The 18,804-nt window shown below is 41.9% G+C and overlaps 1 long non-coding RNA gene across 3 annotated transcripts in view; it reads left to right on the top strand.

The window, feature by feature from the left end:
* LOC138739586 (uncharacterized) overlaps window positions 1-18,804 on the top strand; it is a 226,733-nt gene that overhangs the window by 74,239 nt on the left and 133,690 nt on the right. For 2 of the 3 annotated variants that reach the window (XR_011342334.1, XR_011342333.1), the window contains exon 2: window positions 3,121-3,264. This is a non-coding gene — a long non-coding RNA (uncharacterized lncRNA). Of the gene's footprint in view, window positions 1-3,120; window positions 3,265-3,480; window positions 4,557-18,804 lie in introns of those variants that run through there. The other variant, XR_011342335.1, reaches the window with a different exon arrangement.

Genomic DNA, 18,804 nt, shown 5'->3' on the forward strand with positions numbered 1-18,804 from the left:
ATTGAATGGCAGAACAAGTTCAAGGGCCAGATTGTGACTCCTGCTCCTAATGTTCTTGTGTTCTTAGGTATGAGTCTTGGAAACCATTTTTGAACTGCTTCCAAAGCAATAACCTTTTTTTTAATCAGAAGTCCAAGTCTGTATCCTGTACAGTAGATGTTTTTCCACAAGTCAGCTTAACAATTACAACACCATCAACCCAGGTTTGAATCTGCTGCTGTCTATAAGGTGCTTGCTTATTTTACCTGTGACTGCATGGGTTTCCTCCAAGTGCTCCAGTTTCCTCTCATATAATAAAGACATATGTAGTTAGTAGGTTAATTAGTCACATTGGTGCAATTGAGCAGCAGGGTCTCATGGGACAGAAGGGCCTGTGATCATGCTGTATTTCTAAAAAAATTATAAACTGAAGTCTAATTTCCCTTCCTACTTTTGTATAATTCCCCAAGTAGTAACTGTTATTATACAGTTAGTTTTCTTTAGGCACTTTCAAGCAGGGAAAACACCAGTCTGTAAAGTCAGAGGTTCTTTGCCCTTATGCCTGAAGATGTACCTTTCTGAATACACCGTGGCTGGCTCTGAGGCACCGATTCCAACCCTTTTCGGGAAAGGATAATCGGCAGACCGCGGTGCTCCACTGCCTGACCTGAATGCACAACCATTGCAAGCGGCTGGTTAGGGGCAGGCTGATAATGCGTCAGCCTGCGAACCCATCTCACCACTTACCCCCTCCCTCCATGACCCCATCAAGGCAGGGATGGCAGGTGGGAGCCTTCAGGGCAGCGGGGGCCAGCGGGAGCTGGCTGTGCAGCGGGAGCCATTGGAGCAGGCAGGAGCCATCAGGAGGCGGCCGGTGCAGGCTGTGACAGCTTCACTGGGTCACTTCGGCCTTCAGGGCCACTCTTTGTGGCTCAAAATGCAGCAGAGCAATGGCCGTCTTCCCTACCCATAATCCCCCACAGAGTGGTTCCAGCTGCATGTGGGATTATGGGTAGGGAAGATGGCCATTGCTCTGTGGCATATTTATGACAGATGGCACTACGGCACCAGTGGCCTCACCTCCATTGGCTCCAGAGAGCGCTACTAGGTGCCTCTTGATATCAATGCGATGCTGGAGCAGCCTTTTAGGGCTGCTGTCTGAAAGGTAAGTTTTAAGTTTTCGATTTGCTGTTATAGCTGGCCTCCAGGCAGAGGCCTGACATGAAATGGCCTTATATTACTTACTATATCTGCATACAATTTTGTTTGTAATCATTGCATTAGGACACTGACATCCCTTTGCATCTCAGAGATGTGCAGTCTCTCCCCATTTAGATAATATTACATTATCCTCTACTTTAGTTACTTCTAAACACAATTGTTTAAGAAATTTTGCATTTCATTTATTTACATTAATAGTTTGCCCCTGAAATTACTTAACTGTAGAAAGGATAAATTTTCTACTTGGAATCACTATAACAACTAACTTTAGAAACCTTATCTCACACATTAGCACCAAACTTCTTCGTTCTTTCAAAGTACTGCTTACAACATGTCATTATTTTAAAAGTAATTACATGCAATACATGTTTCTTAAACTTTTGGATTATTATATGTGAACTGGACTCAGTGGACATATTTTTTTAGCTTTTCGGCATTTTAGTGGAAAAGAAAAGCTTTTTTTAAAGAGCAAATATCTCTGTAGAAATAAAAATATTCACAAATAAAACCATGAACCAGTTTTGGATGAAGTTTCTCATGCCAAAAAAAATTCTATCATTCACATGGATTTGAGTCCAGACTTTTCATCAATGTATTATCAAATTTATTAGCCGGTTGTCTCCTGTTTGGATTTTATTAATGAAAACAAAAATAATCACGATTATTGAATGGTTAATGAATAGGGAACAAAAAATAAACATTGCAGCACACAATACCTGTACACTGAACATGATATCCGAATCACATTAAGATACTGTTTGCACATTGTGTATACCTCTACATTTCTTGCATATTCAAGTGTATATCTTTAAGGATCTTGAATACTCCTGTCATATTGTGATAGTATGGATACTATCACCAATGTATATATTTGTATATATTTACATATAGTAGTAGTGATTGGCTGAGAGCTGTAGCCACGCCCACCGGCAGGTCATAAAGGGCTCCTCCTAACCAGACCCAGGTCAGTCTGGACTGGTCGACCTCGATGTACTATGCTCCAGTCTTTTGCTAATAAAAGCCTTGGTTTGAGTCGACAAGTCTTTGGGTCGACGCGCAACGCATATCTCATACCTGACAGTCCGTCAGGTATAAACAAAATACTTGCCCCACAAATTTACTTTAAATTCCCCTCATTTTAAATGCATGTCCTCAAGTATGTGATATTTTCATCATGAGAAAAAGATTTGTCTCTCAACCTTAGGGCAGGAATTACAAGGTGAACGAGGGCAGGGGAGGAGATGGGGACTGTTAAAGAATAAAGAAACTTGGTGCTGAAGCCTACAGGTGCATAGTTCCATGAAAATCTGTATAAGATGTAATGTGACAAACCAGCCCATCTACAGAGCGTCTCAGATCTGCAGAATGTTTCAACTTCCTTCTGCCTTTATGCCACAGAGAACAAAACTAGTTAGAAAATTATTACACCATTCAGCTGTTGCATTTGGACAATTCCAATGTTTGATGTATCCCATCTTAGGAATGCATCAATATTAGGCCATGAAGAAACAATGAAAAATTTTGAATTATGATTGCTTTCTTTATTTGCCTGTGAGGGATGTTTGGACAAATATACTAAGTTTTTGACTGAAACTTTTCATTAAAAAGGTGATTAATAATCATTGTAATAATAAGTAAAGTTATGCTTTTTACATTTTATAGACAAATTATTGTAATAGTATGATGAGAACAGAAAATGCAGTAAAAGATTTTATGGAGTCATTTGATCAGGATTAGTGATGGATTGTTAGGCCCTGAAGGTGGTAGAATTGTTGGGTAAGAGTTAGAGTTTGGCATGTCTGGAACAGTTGATTGGCAGGCAGGATGAGAATTTATAGATCTCGCCTGAGGGTTGGCGGGAGCATCAAGTAAGTGCATTGCTTAAACAGGACGTAACTGAGGTATCTTCTTACTTTACAGGCTAGACCTTTCAAAGCAGATCAGCTTAATACTGGAGCAGACATCAACATTTACCTCTGTACCGTAGATAACGTAAATTCAAGAAATGCATTGACGTGTGCATTAGAACGCAAAGGACCTAAAAGAAAAATCGCAGACTCTCCAGTAAGTGCCTGGTTATTCTTTACATTTTATATTCATTGAAAATAACATGGCTGAATGATATCCAAATGAGTTTTTATTGCGTTCATTTGGAATACTGTAAGGAACTGAAATGTGGGAGTGTAGGTAATTAAAGTGACATGATCATAATCCTGTTAAATATTAATATTTCTGAGTTTTCCTCAAATAAATCATCCAAACTTCACTTGATCTCCATAGGGTAGAGAAGATTCAACAAATAGGCAGCATCTGTGGACAAAGAAACAATGAATCATTTGGGACTGCAACCTTTGTCAGAATGTGGTCTGTTTTAGTAATATTGGTCCTGATTGTATGATCCAATATCCACCCACCACATTATCAGTAATTTGCAGCCACAACATCTCCTCACTGATCATCAACACAGGCACACCCAAGGATGCTTGCTTAGCCCATTGCTCTGCTCGTTATACACCCATGACTGTGGCTAGGTACAATTCCAATGCCATCTACAAGTTTGCCGACGACACCACAGTTGTCAGCAGAATTACAAATGACAATGAGGAAGCGTACAAGAGAGAGATCGATCAGCTCATTGAATGATGTAATGACAACAATCTTGCAATCAATGTGAGCAAAACCAAAGAGATGATTTGGACTTCAGGAGGAACTCAGGGGGGCATGACCTAGTCCTCATTGAGGGCTCAGTAGTGGAGAAGGTCAAGAACTTCAAATTCCTGGGTGTCAATATCTCCGAGGATCTGTTCTGGAGCCTCCATGTTGATGCAATCACAAAGAAGGCTCGCCAGTGGCTATACTTTATGAGGTGTCTGAGGAGGTTTGGTATGTCACCGAAGACACTCGTAAACTTCTACAGGTGTACCGTGGGGAGTATTCTGGCTGATTGCATCACTTCCTGGCATGGAGGTGCCAACTCTCAGGACAATAATACATTCCAGAGGGGTTGTTAACTCAACTTGTGACATCACAGGCATCAGACCACTCCATCGAGGACATCTACAGGAGACAGTGTCTTAAAAAAGCAGCCTCGATCCTCAAAGATGCCCCACCACCCAGGCCATATTCTCTTCACTCTGCTACCATCAGGGAAAAAATACAGGAGTCTAAAGATGAGCACTCAGCGGCACAAGGTCAGCTTCTTCCCCTCCGCCATTGGATTCCTGAATAATCAATGAATCAAAGACACTGCCTTACTTTTTGTGCACTCTTATTGTTATTATTATTGTTATTTTATTTTTTATAATATTGTTATAAGATGGTTATAGTATGTATGTTTGCACTATGATGGTGCTCCAAAACACTGAATTTCATGATTGTTCATGGCAATAAATTCTGATTCTGAACACATATTGTTTAGAGTTCTTTCAATAGCCCGTCAAATAGCCAAATGAGTGCAGCAGGTAAATCCATATGTAAAATTAGCATCACGTGCAGGGAGGAAAGTGATTGACTCTTTCATGTCCTGAGGATGTCCACAGTAGAGCAACACCCACTGCAAAAGCTAACGTTCAACTTAGTCAAAGCCCGCAAATGAAGCTTGTCATTTATCTGCTCCAGAAGCAAACATGAATGGGATTCAATGTTAACTGTCTTACAAACATCGTTACTGTAGCGGATTATACACAAGTGCAGCAAAAAGAGTGAGACAACAGGCTGTGAGCTTGTTTAACACATCTCCTTTTCTTTGAAGTCCGTGCTGCAGCCTTTAAGGCTCTGTCTAGCCTGCTCCTTTAATTCCGGAGCTTACATCACGCTAATGCAAATGTGCATGCGCTCCTCCAGTCTGGACTGGAAGAGAAGGTCCTGCGATGCCATCTTTGCCACGGCTGCTCCACTGACCACGCGTGACAAGTGGGGCTGGTTCACACTACAATTATGTATGTCGCCACAGTATCGTATTTTTATGGATATAACATGTGCATTATATGCATTTTTTACAAACCAAGTAAGCCACTGCATATTATATACAAGAATTTTTTTTGCATGTTGAAACAACACGTACAATTTACAGTGGATGTGGGAAAGTAATAGCAGCAATAAAACAACACACACAATTTATAGTGGGTGTGGGAAAGAAATAACAGTAATGAAACAACACACACAATTTATAGAGGGTGAGAGAAAGTAATAACAGCAATGAAACAACACACACAATTTATAGAGGGTGAGAGAAAGTAATAACAGCAATGAAACAACACATACAATTTATAGAGGGCATGGGAAAGTAATAGTGGCAATAAAACAACGTGCACAATTTATAGTGGGCATAGGAAAGTAATAATGGCAATGAAACAATGTGCACAATTTATAGTGGGCGTGGGAAAGTAATAGCAGCAATAAAACAACACATACAATTTATAGTGGGCATGGGAAAGTAATAATGGCAATGAAACAACGTGCACAATTTATAGAGGGCGTGGGAAAGTAATAGCAGCAATAAAACAACACATACAATTTATAGTGGGTGTGGGAAAGTAATAGTGGCAATAAAACAACACATACAATTTATAGTGGGCATGGGAAAGTAATAATGGCAATGAAACAACGTGCACAATTTATAGCGGGCGTGGGAAAGTAATAACAGCAATGAAACAATGCTCATAATTTATAATGGATGTGCAAAAGTAATAGTGGCTATGAAACAATACGCTCAATTTATAGTGGGCGTGGGAATGTAATAGCGGCAATGAAGCACATGCATACAATTTATAGTCGGTGTGGGATCGTAATAGCGGCAATGAAGCATATGTGTACAATTTACAGACGAACGTGGGAATTGAGTACATACAAAATGGAAAAATTCAACATTTTGATCTTGGCAGTCTTGGGAATATGGGTGCCATGGAATTCTGACAAACAGGATATTCTGGCTAGGGCATGGCACCTTATCAATGTTAATCCATCCCTTGTTGGAGATTAACATATCAAGTGTCTCTGATCTGAGAAAATATTATGATGATTCTGCCCTATAGCATCAGTTTAATTATCCTCATTACATTAAATCAAACCACAAATTATTAATTGCACACTCTTTTTAACAAAATAAGGTTTCTTTTTAAAGAAAGGCTTTTTAGATCATGACAGAATTAAAATCCTGCTTAATTCTGAAGCCTGTCTTTGATGTATTTAATTGATTCCTTCTATCCTTGCAAATAACTACTGCATATCTTTCCTCCAGATCCTCTCCAAAACTTGTTAATGTGTTGCAGGAGGATATCATCTATATAATGGGCGATTGATACCTCTGGGGGATGTTGAATAGGTTGTAAATTGTGGGAGATTAACTGTGGCAGATAGAGGAACTGTGGAATCCATTTTGTCTCATGTCCTAAGTAAATACAAATTGCTCTTGTGAGTTGGAATGTAGAATATTACACACATGTGGTATATGCATGTGTGCGCTATACAAGAATATTTTTATATTGTTTAAAATTTTCAATGCATTATATGCACATGCACATTATATGAGTGAAGATACGATAGTTACTCCATGGCATATAATGACTACATTGAACAAAATACTAATAGATTCTTGCCTATTTATTGTTCTATTTGCTTAAGCCATTATTTCAGCAGTAAATCAACGATTTAACAAGGTACTGTGCTACTTTAATGTTTGCCATGGGAAATTGAAGATCGATGTGCAGCTTAATATTTAGAAGATCATTTGATCTATTGCATATACTTGTAGTTACTTCCCTTCAGAGGATGAAGTAATAATTTTAAGGACCATCTATGGACTATTTTGGTCTGAATCCAAATATATTGCAATATTCTATGTTGAACAAAGATCATTTTTAAGTCACTCTCAAATTGACTGAAATCCATTCTAATGACACCTTTTCCCATTACTTCCACCCTTACCCGAGTGTCCACAATAATTCCTTCCACCTCTCTAAGTGGCAAATGGAGCTAGCTACTTTTTTTTATGGTGTTGTTGAGCCATAGAATTTAATACCATGGAAACAAGCTCTTTGACCCAACTTATCCATGCCAAACGGATTGTGTGTTCAAGCTAGTTCCATTTGCCTGTATTCAGCCAACATCCCTTTAAATCTCTCCTATGCATGTACCTGGTAATGCATCTTTTAAATATAGCCATCTCAACCACTTACTCAGCTGTTTCTACCCACCATTACAATCTGTAAAAACATTTCTCTTAGGTCCATTTTAAATCTTATCCCTCTCACCTGAATTATATACCCTCTAGTTTTAGGTTCCAGTGATTACTGGATTTGGGTTCAAATCCTGCACTGTATACAAGGAATTTATACATTCTGCATGTGTCTGCATGGGATTTCTACTGGTGCTCTGGTTTCCTCCCACCATTCAAAACGTACTGGGGGGGTGTAGGTTAATGGGGTGTAAATTGGGTGGCACGGACTCATGGGCCGAAATGGCCTATTATTGTCCTGTAAGTCTAAATTGAAATTTAAAAAAAATTTAAGGCATTATCTCTGCTCTCCATGAGTTTATAAAGGTCCATGAGTTCCCTTTTCAGCCTCTAAGAAAAGTCTCAGCCTGTACGCCTCTTCTTATAATTCCAGCTTGCTGGTCCCAGTAACATTCAAAGTTAAGCTTTTCTGCACAGTTTTAAGCTTAATGATATCCTTGCTATAGCTGGGTGACCACAATTGTGCACAAATCTCAGTAGTTAACTTCTAATAGTATGATGAGTGATTCTCTTTATACGTAAGAAGGTTAATGATGACTGAGAATCTCGACTTTTTAGTCTGAACACGTGTCAACTGTGGAAAATTGTGGCTGCATACCTTCAGAATTCTGCTACCTCTTTTTTTGTAGTGTATTCATTGATAGCAAATCAAATAACACATTAGAGACAAATGGGCTGTTTGACTCACAGCATGCAATTTATTGTACAACAAAAACGTTGAAATACACAGGAGTAACTTCCAACAATAAAACAGGATATTTTCTGTATAATGTTCAGTGTGGAGTGTTGCAAGCCCAAAGGATCCCAAAACCCAGCAGCAATAGATAATCACCACGACAAATGGTTACTTAAACAAAAGTTGTTTTTAATTATCTTTAAACATGAAAAAAGAATCAAACTTTAACTTATCTCTATTTTTAACTTAACCCAACTTAAGCACCTTCTAATTCTAAGCGCACATGTATGTCATGTGTGTGTAAATTTAGAAAAGTTCTTCGGTTCGCAGTCCAATCTCACTTCTCATTCTTCCAAGTTCTCTGGTTTCAGGTAATTCTTATACTGTCCGCAGAATTTAACATGTATAAAGTTCATCAGACTTTGGTGCTCGAAAGGTAAATGGTTACTGCTTAGGAAGATCCTTGTAGGTTTTGTAGAGAGAGATGTGTGGTTCCAGGATTTCAACAACTGAGTTACCTCCATTTCTTGCTGATGAAACTTGCCCCAATAAGGTTCTCCAGATAATAACCTCTTTCTTTCAGGTTACCACAGAGTTCCTTTCTGTTTCCATTATTTCAAGAGAAACACCAGACAGGTAATTTTCTCCCCTTGCATGACACACAAGAGTAGGCCATCCTCCACTCTGGAGCTTCTGTTTCAGTTCCAACAAGCTTCTCCTGGCTGACACTGTTCAGTATCCCTCTCTCTCTCTGAGACTCTGAGACTCTGACTGCCAAAAACACCTGACCTTCTCCAGCAAAAAATAGGAGTTAGTCTTCTGGTTCATCTGTTGTTTTTAGGTAAACAAGAACCTCTCAATGTCCTTTCTGTGAAGAGGTATTAGGAGACAGCCTGTCTTTTGCTGTAGCTTTAAAGACAATAGTCCATTCATTCACTTCAATTAACAGCCACTTGTGAAATCTCCATAGCATACTCCATAGTTTCTGTAAAGTTACTAAATATGAATTCTTCAGTATTTCAAATATCACCTACTTGATTTTTTCCCATTTACATAAATTACAAACAACTGAGGACCCAATACCGATCCCTGCGGCACTCCACTCGTCACATCCTGCCATCCTGAAAAAGACCCGCTTACTCCAACCCTTTGTTTCCTATTTCTTAACCAATTTCCTATCCATGTCAGCACCTTACCTCCAATACCATGCTCCCTGATCTTGCCCACTAGTCTCCTGTGCGGTACCTTATCAAAGGGCTTCTGGAAGTCCAAATACACCACATCCACTTGCTCTCCCAAGTCCACCCTCTTTGTCACATCCTCGAAAAATTCCAGAAGGTTAGTCAACCATGACTTACCCTTAAGGAATCCATGCTGATTAGCCCTTATACTATTATTTCTGCCTAAGTGTTCTGCTATTACTCCTTTTATGATAGACTCCAATATCTTCCCCATCACCGACGTCAGGCTGACCGGTCTATAATTTCTCGTTTTCTCCCTCCCTCCCTTCTTAAAAATCGGCACCACATCAGCCACTCTCCAATCCTCAGGGACCTCCCCCGAATCTATGGAACTTTGAAAAATGTCGACCAGTGCTTCCACAATTTCCATAGCAACTTCTTTAAGCACCCTGGGATGCAGCCCATCAGGCCCTGGGGATTTATCAGCCCTCAGTCCCAATAATTTACTCACAACCTCCTGTTTCTGGATCCGGATATCCATTAGATCCCCTACTTCCCCAGGAAAGTTCCCCAAGTCTCTTGATACTGCATGACCACTACCCCCTAACTGACTATAACCTATATCCTCCTTGGTGAAGACAGTTGCAAAGTATTTGTTAAATTCCTCAGCCATCTCCTTGTTTCCAGTAATAATTTCACCCTTTTCCATTCTTAATGGACCAATTTTAGACCGAACCAATTTCTTCCTCTTCACATATTTAAAAAAGCTTATGCTATCCTCCATTATATTATTTGCTAATTTCCTCTCGTACTTCATTTTCCCCTCTCTTATGACTTTCTTAGTTATCCTCTGATGCTCTTTGAAGGTTTCCCAATCCTCTAACTTCCCACTCTTCTTCGCTATCCTATATTTACTCCCTTTGGATTTGATATTACACTTGATTTCATTAGTTAGCCACGGCTGCCATTTGCATCTCCTAGAGCCTTTCCTCCACTTTGGAATAAATTTGTCCTGAAACCTGTGAAAAATGTCCAAAAATACCTGCCATTTCTCCCCAGTTGTCCTCCCAGCTAGTGTATTTTTCCATTTTATTTTGACTAGCTCCTCCCTCATAGCTGCATAATCCCCTTTATTTAACTGCAGTACAGATGCTTCTGACTTCCTTTCTTTTTCCCTTTCTAATTGCAGCTCAAAAGTAACCATACCATGGTCACTATTCCCTAATGGCTCCCCTACATCGAGGTCACTTATTAACTCTGCGTCACTGCACAGCACCAAGTCCAGAATCGACTTCCCCCTGGTAGATTCCTCCACTAGCTGCTCCAAGAAAGTATCTCGTAGACATTCAATAAACTCAGTCTCTTGTGCTCCTGCCCCCGTCTGATTATCCCAGTCCACCTTCATGTTAAAGTCCCCCATAACTACTGTATTGCTACCACTTTGACATGCCACTCTTAATTCCTGATTTATACTTCTACTGATATCTAAGCTACTTTTTGGAGGCCTGTAAATGACCCCCATTATGGTCCTTATGCCTTTACAATTTCTTAATTCTATCCAAACAGACTCTACCCCACCTGTTTCAATGTCTTTCCTTTCAAAAGCCTGAATTTCATTTCTTACCAACAGAGCTACCCCACCTCGGATTATTAATAACTTGAGCAAATTTGCAGATGACACGAAACTGGGTGGCGGTGTGGGGTGTGAGGAAAATGCAGAGGGACTTGGACAGGTTGGGGGAGTGGGCTGCTGAATGGAAGATGACATTCAATGTAAGCAAATGTGAGGTTATCCATTCTGGGGGAAATAATAGGAAAGCTGAGTATTATTTAAATGGAGATAAGCTAGGGAGTTGGGAGGAGCAAATGGATCTGGGAGTACTTGTTCACCGGTCACTGAAGACTAGCATGCAGGTTCAGAAAGCTGTGAAGAAGGCTAATGGCATGTTGGCTTTCATAAAGAGGGGATTGGAGTATAGGAACAGACGCCCTTCTGCAGTTGTACAGGGCCCTAGTGAGACCCCACCTGGAGTATTCCGTCCAGTTCTGGTCTCCAATTTTGAGGAAGGACATACTAGCTATAGAGGGTGTGCAGCGTAGATTTACAAGGTTAGTTCCAGGGATGGCGGGGTTGACATATGCTGAAAGGCTAGAAAAACTGGACTTGTATCCAATGGAGTTTAGAAGGATGAGGGGGGACATGATTGAGGTATACAAAATTATCAGGGGGATAGACAGGGTGAAGTCGGATTACTTGTTCCCAATGATGGGGGAGACGAGGACTAGAGGGCATAGTTTAAGAATACAGGGTAGGCCCTTTAGGACGGAGATGGGAAAGCATTTTTTTACCCAGAGAAGTGTGAATCTGTGGAATGCTCTGCCACAGAGGGTGGTAGAGGCAGATTCACTGATTATGTTCAAAAGAGAGTTAGATAAGACTCTAGTGGGCAAAGGAGTTAGGGGTTATGGGGATAAGGCTGGAAAGGAGTACTGATGGTAGTGATCAACCATGATCTGTAAAATGGAGGTTCTGGCTCGACGGGCCGAAGGGCCTACTCCAGCTCCTATTGTCTATTGTCTATTATTGTATCTCCCAAAAACATTCCCAAATATTTCATCACAAGAGAATAATCACATAGAAATCATGTAATGTATATTGTAAACTTCATTTCTTTTCAGCAGTATATTCAACTAGCATAATAGACATAATAGACCAGTGAATGGTAGGGATCTCAGAGTACAGGTATATAATACTTTGAAAGTGATGTCACAGGTAAATAGGGTGGTCAAATAGACTTTCAGCATATAGCATTTATCATTCAGAGTATTGAGTATAGAAGTTGGGAGATCATGTTGCTGTTGTATAGGACATTGATGAGGCTCCATTTGGAGTATTGTGCTTAGTCTTGGCTCCTGAAGTTATAGGAAAAATGTTGTCAGGCTGGAGAGGGTGCACAGAAGATTTACGAGGATGTTTCCAGGTCTTTGGGGTTGAGCTTTAGGGACAGTTGAGCAGACTGGGTCTCTATTCCTTTGAGGATGAGGGGTGACCTCATAGAGATATACAAAATCACCAGATGAATAGATTGGGTGAACACAGTCTTTTGTCTAGAGTTGGGAATTAGTAAGCTGCGGACATAGGTTTAAGGTGAGGGGAAAGATTTAACAGGAATCTGAGGGGTGACTTTTTTACACAGTGGATAGTGGCTCTATGGAACGGGCTGCCAGAGTGGGTGGTTAAGGTAGGTACTTTAGCAATGTTTATGAAAAACCTGGAGGGATAAATGAATAGGATGGGTTTAGAGGTTATGGGCCAATTGCAGGCAGGTGGGACTAGTGTTGGTGAGACATTTTGGTTTGTGTGGGTAAGTTGGACTGAAGGGCTGATTTCCACACCATATAACTCAATGTCAAAGGAATTGCGCAGGTGGAGAGTGATGGATCTGACCACCCTGGATGCCACATTGAACCAGGCAGGCAGGCCGGTGCCATTTTTCTCCCATGTCTCCATTGCCCTGAACTCAGTCATTGAGAAAGATGCCCAGTTCCTAGTGGAAGCTGTGAGCCACTGGAGGTATTACCCAGTGGTCAAACTGTTCACCCTGCTGACTGATCAAAGTGCAGTCACATTTATGTTTAACAACAAACATGGAGGAAAAATTAAGAATGACAAGATCCTGAGGTGGAGAATTGAGTTGACCACCTACAACTACGAGATCTTGTACCAACCCAGGAAACTCAACAAGTCTCCTGATGCCCTGTCCCAGGGTACTTGCACCAACACACAAGCAGATCGCCTCCAAGCTCTTCACAACAGCCTCTCCCACTCCAGGGTCACTAGGCTCCATCACTTTGTGAGAGCCCACAACTTCCTATATTCGGTGGAGAACATCAGAGAACTGACCAGCAGCTGCCTGGTCTGCATAGAGTGCAAGTTGCACTTCTACCGGCTAGAGAAAGCTCACCTGATCAATGCCACCTGCTCCTTTGAACATCTAAGAATGGACTTCAAGGGCCCCCTCCCCTCCACGAATCGGAATGTATACTTTCTCAACATTGTTGATGAATACTCACAATTCCCGTTCACCATCCCCTGGCCAGATATGACTAAAGCTACTGTCATTAAAGACCCTCTTCCTGCTCTTCGGATACCCAAGTTACATTCACAGTGACTGAGGGTCCTCATTTATGAGTAGAGTTGTGCCAATACCTGCTGGCCAAAGGCATAGCCACAAGTAGGGCCACCAGCTATAACTCTCGAGGGAATGGTCAGGTGTAAAGGGAGAACAGCACTATTTGGAGGGCAGTCCTCCTGGCACTCAAGTCAAGAGGGCTGTCTGTATCCCAATGGCAAGAGGTCATACCAGAGGCACTGCATGATACCAAGTCCCTCCTCTATACAATGCAAATGCGACCCTGCATGAAAAATTATTTTCCTTGCCCAGGAGGTTGACATTGTGAACAATGCTACCAGGACCCATGCTACTTCGGAGACACACCAGAGCCTACAAAGCAGACCCCCTGATCAAGGATGGGCAAGAGACACTGTCTCTGTCCAGGACCTGGCTTATACAGGGCCCTCCACAATTGAGGCACTCACTGAACTCACCATGGTTGATCGACCAGCACCCCTCCCCTACCCTGCAACTAGCAGAGACATGGTTGAGGATCTGACCCCACCATTAACACCAGCTGCACCGCCCCAACCCCAACCCAAACTTCACCCCCCCTCCCCACCCACCCCCCCGAACCAGCCCCAACTGATTCTGTTCAGCCATCTGAATCACAGCCCATCATACAGTGCACTGCCCAGGAGCCTACAGCAACACCACAGCGATAGTCATTTCGATGGACAAAACCACTGGATAGGCTCAACCTGCAAATAGACTCTGAATGGATTCTAAATTGACTCTGACACTTCACCCTGCTGGACTTTATTTCAAAAGAAGGGGTGAATATGGTGGAACACTGTATTACTGTCATTATACTGGTTGACCCGCCTCTGATACTGTAACTCCTCTTGCTCCAGGATCCCTAATAAAGGTGGTACCACCTAATTCCCATTAATCTCGACTTCTGGCCTGACGGATCTAATTAATCTGCAGAAAGAAATTAGAATGGTTTTACTGGGCTGTTATGAAGTTTCTAAACAGCATACTTGCGAACGAATTCAATATCAATCAAAAACAAAAAAAATACTCGAGATTTTTGCTTTTTTTTCACCAGTATTTATTTTCCTTAAAATTCTTGTCAAATTACTGTTTCTATTCTTGTTGCATCAACATCCAATTATAGTCACTAAAAACAGTAAGAATCTTTGACAAAATTGTAGGTTAGATTTGCCAACCCTTTTGAAATTTATAAGTGAATAAAGACAAAAGCCGTCAGAGAGATACGGAGATGAAGTCTAGAGGAACGCTGTTGATTTTGATGCTTGTCTGCATTCCTCAACTTTCCATGGTTTCATCAGAGGTGAGGCAAGTCGAATGAATTACATAGCTACATTTCTTGATTCACACTGTAATAAAACAAAACAAAAAATGGTGTAAAAAGAGCACCATATTGATCTTTAAACCTCTTTGTGAGGCAAACCTTTGCTTTAGCCAAGAAACGTATGTTGGATTTTATACTCTATTGCCAACTTTCTCCACGCAGAGAATTGTTTACTAAAACAAATCAGCAATGTGAATGAAATGTTGGAACCAATTTAATAAGCTCCAGATGTTTAACACAGACAATAGGTATCTCAGCTGAGAGCTATGCTCTTCCAAAATGTTGTTTGATATATTAATATTTTTTGGCATTAAAATTGACAAGTTTGATTTACATTATGTTTATCAATTAAACGGCGGTTTAGAAAAGCAGTTGGCCCCACCACTTTTATGAATTTTTCAGGTGCCCCGTGGATGTATTAAAGTTTTTCTTCAACATTAGAATACATTTAAAATATTGAGATTGGTATTCATATCTTTTTGGGCACAGAATTGGCAGCTAGAGCATAGAATGAAAAAAAAAATGATGGCAAGACTTAATTTGAATGGAAGAAAAATCAAATGACTAATGTTCCTGGTATGCATTTTACCTTAGCATTTTGCCCTTACTGCACTTATACAAGATTGATGCAAAGACAATAGAACATAGAATCTTTACAACAATATACAGGCCCTTCAACCTACAATGTTGTGCCAACCGATAGAAACCTACTCAACAAACTAAACCTCCCTACCTCACATCCATAACCCTCTATTTTTCGTGTATTCCTACCCCTTTGTACCAGCCTCCACCACTTAGCACCCAAGCATCCTCTACTCCCTGTGTAAAATTTACCCTTGATATCTTCTCTAAACTTTGAACCTTGAAATAGTTAAATGTGCAAAGTGTGGTATAAATCATTGACCTTGTGAGTTAGAGGTAACAGTATAACGCTAAGCCATGAATGACATTTTTTGGAAGTTTAATTAGCCAATGTTTGGCCAAGATAGAAGGAATGATCCAGTCCCAAACCAATATCTACATATTTCCATTGTCCAACAAGGTCGACTTGGCAACAAAAGAGAATAGAAACATTCAGTAATGTTTTTTACATTCTCTAGCTGAGGATTACTGACGTCAATTGTTGCATTTCCATTGGTAAGCACATTAGGTGAACTTTAATAGGTCCTTCAGTTCAGATTTGTTCTGAGAAATACAGAATAATTTATTTGTTCAAATAAGGTTATGTAAGGCCTCTATTCCTATGACAGCTAATTTCTTAAGTCAGAAACATCAATTTTCTAATAGTAACTCCTCATACACTAGCTATAATTTCTTCATTTCTTTGAATAATCACCTTAACTCTACCCATAAACTACTGGAATGTATTGCTTTACCCAGTCACTAATACTAAAATATTTTGTCGTATATATTATTTTTACTACTGTAAAAATACATGGGAGAATTTGCAATTTTCGAATTCTATAGGTCAGCTCATTTGTACCCCTGAGAGCCATTGTATTTTGCAATCTTCTAGTGGAGTGTGTGCTACCAGAGTCACATAAAAAAATAGGCACTGGAACTGGAGTTGTTTTGGGCCAAAATGATGAATAAATGTAAGTGGAATATATGGGCTAATGAAAAGCATTGAGGGTCGAGGAAACTAGTGTGTTGTGAGAGAGTGAATGTTCAGACTGGAGACACAGGCTGTTAGCCTGATTGTCACAACACAATGTTTATTCAAACTTCTCGCTTACTAGGCTGGCAGTTCGGACCCTGCATACGTCCTGCCGCTTGTGTTACACTCATGCAAGCACGCACACCAACTTCCGTTCTGGAATGGAAGAGACTGATATGCGTCACCATCTTTGTCGTGACTGCCCCGCTGACCGCACATAACAAGTGGGGCTGGTTCGTCATGGCATAGTTGTGCTTTGTTACATAACCCCCCTGCCCCACAGAACTGGCACCAGTGGCATCTTGGCGCTTTGGAGGCCTGCCTCTGCGCGCTGGTTGCTGTACTTGGACCGGCTGGATTTTGTCCAAATGAGCTAGCTTTAGGCGGTCCACTGTGAAAAGTTTCCCCCTACCCCGTGTTGGGTGCTATCGGTAGCCCAATAATTGCACAGACAGAAGACTGAGGGGAACGATAGGCTTTATTGAGCAAGAGACTGCTGGCCTGGGTCAAGGCTAGGAAAATGAGCGGGAAGGAGAGGGGACTCGACCTTTATGGCCAGGGGTCGCATGGGAAGGATCAAGGGAGGAGCTAACGTAGGGAGACCACGAAGTGCGGGGTAGCCAGTACAAACAGTCATATCACCCCCCTTTTTAACAAAAAACCCACCGGTAATTGCAAAACCCAGAGGCAAATACCACAGTGAAAAAACAGTAACTTTAACAATCAATAATCAACAACCTGGCAGAGGAGGTGGGCGCCCCCCCCACCCCAAGCTAGAGGTTGAGTCGTACAGGTGACTTCTCTGTCTGCCGGACCGCCAGAGAACCGGCATTTCAGTACCATGTTCCTATAAGAGGGGGCCGACGAGGGAGTGTCCACTGCCGGAACTGTAGAGGTTGAGGTGCTGGCAGTGGACTCCTGAATCATTGGGGAGTCCTCCGCAGCTGTAGGAGCGGGAGGAGCCTAAGTGTCCAGCTGCAGGGTTGGCAGTTTGGATTCCAGAGCTGTGCTTGGGTATGGCACCATCGGGACCACGGCGTAGTCAGCAGCCAACAAGGCTGTCTCAGGGTCTCTGGCACTTGCCAGGTCTCGTAAGGGCACAGTGTCCTCGTGGCTGTCCGGGTACCTCACAAATGCGTACTGGGGGTTGGCATGAACGAGGCATACCACTTCAACCAGTGGATCCATCTTATGGCCTCTGACATGCTTCTGAAGGAGAACCAGCCCTGGGGATGTCAGTCATGGAGGGATGGAAGAACCATTCGCCAATCTCCTAGGAAAGCAAAGAGGCGTTCTTGCGAAGTGGTGTTAGTTGAGTTGCAGAGTAATGACCGGATAGCATGGAGGGTCTCTGGCAAAACGTCCTGCCAGTGGGACACTGGTAAATTTTTGGACCTGAGGGCTAGGAGTACTGCCTTCCAGATGATGACGTTCTCCCTTTCCACCTGGCTATTACCTCTGGGGTTATAGTTGGTGGTCCTGCTGGTGGCTATGTCTCTGGTTAGGAAGTACTGACGCAGCCTTTCACTCATGAATGAGGTTCCCTGGTCACTGTGAATATAGTCGGGGTACCCAAAGTGAAGATACTGGTCAGGGCCTTGATGACCATGGCTGAGGTCATATCCGGGCAGGGGATTGCAAAGGGGAACCTAGAAAACTCATCCACTACCGTCAGGAAATAGGCGTTCCTATTTGTGGTAGGGAAGGGGCCCTTGAAATTGATACTGAGCCATTGAAAAGGGAGGGTGGCCTTGATGAGGTGTGCCTTCTCTGGCCAGTAGAACTGAGGCTTACACTCGGTGCAGATCTGGCAGCATCTGGTCGTGGACTGGACATCCTCAACAGAGTAGAGGAGGTTCCTTGATCTAATAAAATAATAGAGCCTTGTGACTCCAGGGTGGCAAAGACTGTTGTGCAGGACCTGGAGATGGTCGAGATGCGCACTGGCACATGTCATTTAGGAAAGGGCATCCGGGGGATCATTGATCTTACCTGGCCGGTACAAGATGTCATAATCGTAGGTAGATAACTCAATTCTCCACCTCAGAATCTTGTCATTTTTGATTTTACCCCGTTGTTTGGCACTGAACATGAAGGCAGCTGCCCTCTGATCAGTCAACAAGGTAAATCTTTTAAGGTCTAGGTAGTGCCACCAGTGGCGCACTGCCTCAACGATCACCTGCTGGAGTTCGAGGCCATGAAGGATATGGGAAAAAAAAACACTATTGGCCTGCGTGCCTGGTTTAATGTGGCGGCCAGTGCAACGTCGGAGGCATCGCTTTCCACCTGGAAGGGGATGGACTCATCCACGGCATGCATCGTGACCTTAGCAATGTCTCCTCGAATTTGGTTGAAGGCAGCC

Source organism: Narcine bancroftii, chromosome 1 (genome assembly GCF_036971445.1).
Source record: "Narcine bancroftii isolate sNarBan1 chromosome 1, sNarBan1.hap1, whole genome shotgun sequence".
Lineage (NCBI taxonomy): Eukaryota > Metazoa > Chordata > Chondrichthyes > Torpediniformes > Narcinidae > Narcine > Narcine bancroftii.